Source organism: Habropoda laboriosa, unplaced genomic scaffold (assembly GCF_001263275.1).
Source record: "Habropoda laboriosa isolate 0110345459 unplaced genomic scaffold, ASM126327v1 scaffold102, whole genome shotgun sequence".
NCBI classification, from domain to species: domain Eukaryota; kingdom Metazoa; phylum Arthropoda; class Insecta; order Hymenoptera; family Apidae; genus Habropoda; species Habropoda laboriosa.
Genome location: NW_017100262.1, coordinates 1560739 through 1566222, shown reverse-complemented (window position 1 = coordinate 1566222; position 5484 = coordinate 1560739).

Below are 5484 nucleotides of genomic sequence, written 5' to 3'. Positions count from 1 at the left end.
TAACCGTCATCAGAGCCCTGCAACAGCATCTATCCGATGGCATGTCCTATTCCAAGGTAGTAAAACAGCAGTAAACGTTTCTCGGCAAGCGGCGCATAAAAGTGGATAAAACGGGTTCCCACGTCCGGATCGGTCTAACGGCTGGCTTAAGTGATTGCTTCTCTTCATTAGAGCCACGGTGAACTTCCTCGTTCGTGCCGATCTCCTTCTCTTCGGGGGACGAAACTTGAGGGACAGGTGTGGTAATGGCCCGTATCCGAGCGGTTCCCGCATCTCTTTCCTAGTAACGGAGGACTCTGGTGGAAAGGGCAGTTGCAGTCGATTTAACCCCTGCCTTCCCGCCACCCCAGAGACTATTACGCGAATTGATTCGGCATCGGATCTGCCCCTGGTCCGGGGGAAACGTCGTTTAGCTCCTCGTTTCTTCCATTCTACTGTTTTCTTAACGTGAAGCTTCCTTCCGATCGTTCTCCGTCGATAGAGAAACCTTCTCTGCAAGTGAATTTACCTCGGCTTCTTTTTTTCTATTCTTTTTCTTCTCCAAGCTCGCAAGTTTATCGTTCACTCTTGGAGGATTTTCTTTCTATTCTTTAAGTTCGCCGCGGTTTTTCGGATTTTATTTTCTGTAGTGTTAGGATGCAATTGGTGATGGAAGAATAGTTAGACGATGTATCTCGTGGGATACTTTGTTATTTCAAGTTATCTTCACTGTACATTTCACATATTTTTTTCTAGTTTGCACGACTATTTTGTTTTCTTCGGATACATAGAAATGCAGCAGAATGCGTTTGTAAATGCACCTTACCTTCTTCCACTGCAATCTTTACAATTTTATCTTCAAATAATGCATAGAAACTTCTGTTTTCACCAAATCACTCACATATTTACTCACGTCGCAGAAGAACGAAAAGAAGCACGTTAGCCAATCTAGTAAACAAAAATTACCGATCGTAAAATCATTACCGATCACACAATCCTCTCCTGTTTCATCAAACACAAGACAGACAGGAACGAATAGAAGAAATTTGATAAAAGACTCCGAGAAGCAATTCACACAGGGTACATCGTTGCCGGGTTACAGCACTGAATGTCGGACCAAGGGGCTGGTTGGCTGCCTCCGCTGCACCTTCCACCCCCCGCCCCTTAATCTAATCCAAGGATAATCTAAAATTCATGACACACATAACTGCCAGGCGATGATATATCTGGTGGGGGTGTAGAGGCAACGTCTTTCCTCTTGCACCCCTTGGTCCATTCCCACCGTGGAGCCCCGCCGCCTCCCCGGGCATCCCCTTCGGTGCTATCCCTACTGGTAGAGCTGGCGCAGGAGCTATCGCAGGATCCGCGGCGGGAGGCGAGTTTCTCGCAATCACTGGCATTATTATTTAATGCATCATGGTCGGATACGGGTTCGCCTTCTAGTAAATCGCGATATCTCGCGACGTTGCAATCTGTCAAGCTCCTCTGCAAACAGGTGCAATTTCCTTCTTTTTCTTTTTGGATTTTTCTAATTGTTGTGTTTCGAGGGGAAATTTGAGGGAGTTTGAGGAGGAAAGATTTTGGAGGTTATGTTGTGTAAAATTTTGTTTTCTATCTTCTAGTTTTTGCAGGGGAGTTTAAAGATGAAAGATTTTGGAGGTTATGTTGTGTGCAATTTCTTTTTTATCTGCTAGTTTTTGCAGGGGAATTCGAGGGAGTTTAAAGATGAAAGATTTTGGAGGTTATGTTGTGTGCAATTTTTTTTTTATCTGCTAGTTTTTGCAGGGGAATTCGAGGGAGTTTAAAGATGAAAGATTTTGGAGGTTATGTTGTGTGCAATTTTTTTTTTATCTGCTAGTTTTTGCAGGGGAATTCGAGGGAGTTTAAAGATGAAAGATTTTGGAGGTTATGTTTTGTGAAATTTTGTTCTATCTTCTAGTTTTTTGCAGGGGAATTTAAGAGAGTTTAATGATTTTGTAGGTGGCGTTTCCTTCTCCTAAATTTTAGTTTTCTGTGCGACTGATCTGTTCGATTTTGTAGGTTAAGTTTCCTTTTTTTCAAACTTCGCTTTTCCGTGCGATTGATGTGTTCTTGTGTTTAATAAGCTAAGATAAGATAAGTTAAGAGTTAATACGATAAGTGAATTCTATGATAAACTAACAAAACTAATTAATTAGTTCTTAATAAATAAATAATATTAAGAGTATCAATAATACGAACGATATTAAAAATTCTTAATAAATAAACGATACTAAGAATTTTCTTCAAACATGTATTACATTATATTCATGCACATATCTCTTTTCCTTCAATTTCATCCAAATATCGCTCACAGCGAACAATTTTTCCAAACTCCCGTATAAATTCTCCACAAATATTTCCTTCCAAAAAGAAAAAGAACAATATTCCCCTTTCTATCTAATTGATAGATTTTCACTTGTAGCAAAAGAGGGGCGGAGATTCAACAATCAGCGTTAATCGTGTGAATCGATCGGATTACCAACGAATAAGGGAAAGGATAATCGTTTTACCGCCCGTCGTTCCCGGTATATTTGCCCGGTTTCCGGTTCTTTCCATTTCTCTCTCTCTCTCCTTCGATACGAAATAGAATCACGCGATCGAGTTAATCGACGGTGCGTAATTTGAATAATTTATTCGAGCCCGACTAACCGAATTGTTGCTCATTACGCGTTCATGGCTTGTCGGTTAACCGATTGATTATCCTCTCTGCCAGTGGCGGATGCACCTCGAAAATCGCGTAAACACGCGAGATTTAAACCGATTTCGGAGGTCGACGACGTTGTCGTCGTCGTTGTCGTTGATAATTATTTTTCGGTGTTGTGTTGTACCTGTCGAATTTACCCGGGAAAATTTTACCAGATATCGAGGCTCGGAGAGAGCACCTATGTGTTGTGACTGTAATATCGAATCGAGATTTATCGGTCTGGCCTGGTGATTCATTTACGTCGTTACTTCGTTAATCTTCGCGTGGTGAATTCGATGAAGTGTATTTCGATTTCACCGGGTGAGAAATTAAGTTAGAAAAATGGCGAAAGAAAATTTTTGAAAATTTCTACCGGTTGGTATTAAATGATTTTAGAGTGGTGGATTGATTTCAAGTAAATTTAACGATTGTTTGATCGAATTGGACAGGAGATCTATAATGATTTACGTCGTTAATCTTCGCGAGGTAAATCGGATAAAGTGCCTTTCAATTTCACCAGGTGAGAAATTGAACAGTTTGATAGATGCAATAAAAACATTTTGAAATTTTGTGATTTTAGGGACGGTAGATTGATTTCAGGGTAAATGTAATTATTAGCAGATGAAATTGGAGAGGAGATCAAGGATGACTGTGGTGTAACGATGTCACGTGACATAAATCGCGATCCAGGCATAAGGGTCTGTGAAACCACCGCGTCGATCCATTTTCATTTCCCCGCCGTGATTATTCTGCGCTCACGACTCGTCGACTTTCTCTCGACCAAGGGCAGTTCTTGTAATTGATGATGGCAACTGGTTTTCTGCGGGACATTATATCGCCGTTACCGGCTCACCGATTCGATACTGCATTTTAATCGTCTCTTGTGTGACACATTTCTATTCTACGCGAATACATGTTATTTTAATTAGTTATCGAAAAATTAAAGTCACTGAATTTATTACGGATTTAATTTTCCAATTTTCCTCGTATGTTATACAAATGATGTTCTCGAAATTTTTAAGAAATTTTCTGAAATTTTGAACGAGTGAAACAGTGTGTCCTTAATTTCTTCATGTTCTCGACTTTTTTAAGAAATTTTTTGAAATTTTAAACGAGAGAAAATGTGTCCTTAATTTTTTGGTGTTCTCGACTTTTTTAAGAAATTTTTTGAAATTTTAAACGAGAGAAAATGTGTCCTTAATTTTTTGGTGTTCTCGACTTTTTTAAGTTTTTAAGAAATTTTCTGAAATTTTGAACGAGTGAAAATGTGTGTCCTTAATTTCTTGATGTTCTCGACTTTTTTAAGAAATTTTTTGAAATTTTAAACGAGAGAAAATGTGTCCTTAATTTCTTCATGTTCTCGACTTTTTTAAGAAATTTTTTGAAATTTTAAACGAGAGAAAATGTGTCCTTAATTTCTTGATGTTCTCGCCTTTTCTAAGAAATTTTTTGAAATTTTGAACGTGTGAAAATGTATTTAGAGAAATTTTTGAATTTATGAAACAGTGTAACGTAAGAATGAGTTTGAGAACGATTCGCCTAAACTGTAACTCTTTGTACAATAATTTCACGAAATTATTAATATCTCTAAACTTACTATTAATACAGAAGATTTACCTAAACTGTGAATTTCTACAATTTCACCGAGTTGAAAGACTATTACAATCTGATTCCCATATTAATCTGAACAATAGATATTCTAACTTCATAAAGACGCCATTTTGGTCCACTCCGTAGCAATTCCAGCGCCCCTAATCCGCCATTTTAACCTAACGCACCACAATGTGTCCCTAATATCAACACTATTAACTATATATAATGAAATTGACCTCTATCAAGTATCCATTACAGTTAAATAAGAAATTCTGTTATAAAAAAAATTCTTCAATCACGAAAGGGTTAAATCTATTTAAGTGACCGAAGATGGTAGAAAAACCTCGAAGAGGAGAATTTTCTACGAATGTCTGTCGCGTGAACGGTTGAATCGTGCGAGTTTCTCGGGGGAGCAAGAGGGAAGCTAGAGTTTTCTCGCCATCGAGGGAGAATTTTCAGCCCTTTGGAGAGCAGCGAGAGACAAACGAGGGCCAATTTACGAGCAGCAGGAAAGAGAGAAACTTCTTTAAACTCGGATTAAAATAAGCGACGGATCCGTTCTCTTCTCCCTCTATTTCTCCCTTCCCTGTTCCTTCCTCTCTTTTCATACAGACTTGAAATTCATTTCAAGCACCAGCTTTATTTTATTCGCGACCAAGGGGAGAGTCCCAGTCTCGCGGGAATCCCGCGTTAGGTGACAATTCGTCAGTTAAATTGATTACTATCGTGGGGTGAAATTGATCCCCTAAGCTTGGACGATTAGGCTGATCCACCTGTGAGAGCTGCTGTAGTCGACTTTAAACGGAATTTTTGAACAAAACTGAAACTATTAAGTGTACAAATTAATTCGGTGCCTTTTTTCAAAAAGTGTCGAAGACTTTGTAGACTCAAAATCGCCACACTTTTTCGGAGAGGGAATTCGTCAGCTGTAACATGGAAAAAGTGGAAAAATTTCATTCGAAATAATGGGGATAATTTGGAACGTTAAAATTGTGTTTGATTTTTTGTAAATCAATATTTAAGTTTGTGAGAAAAGGCACCGAATTAATTTCTACACCTAATTCTTTTAATTTGTGCAGTTAGAGTTTAAATCAGTGTTCAATTTTTAACTTACGCGATTAGAGTTTAGTGGGGTTTAATTTGGAGTTTGAATAAAATAGTGAAATTTGTATTATTTCGGTATCGTTTTTGAATTAGCGTTTAAAGGT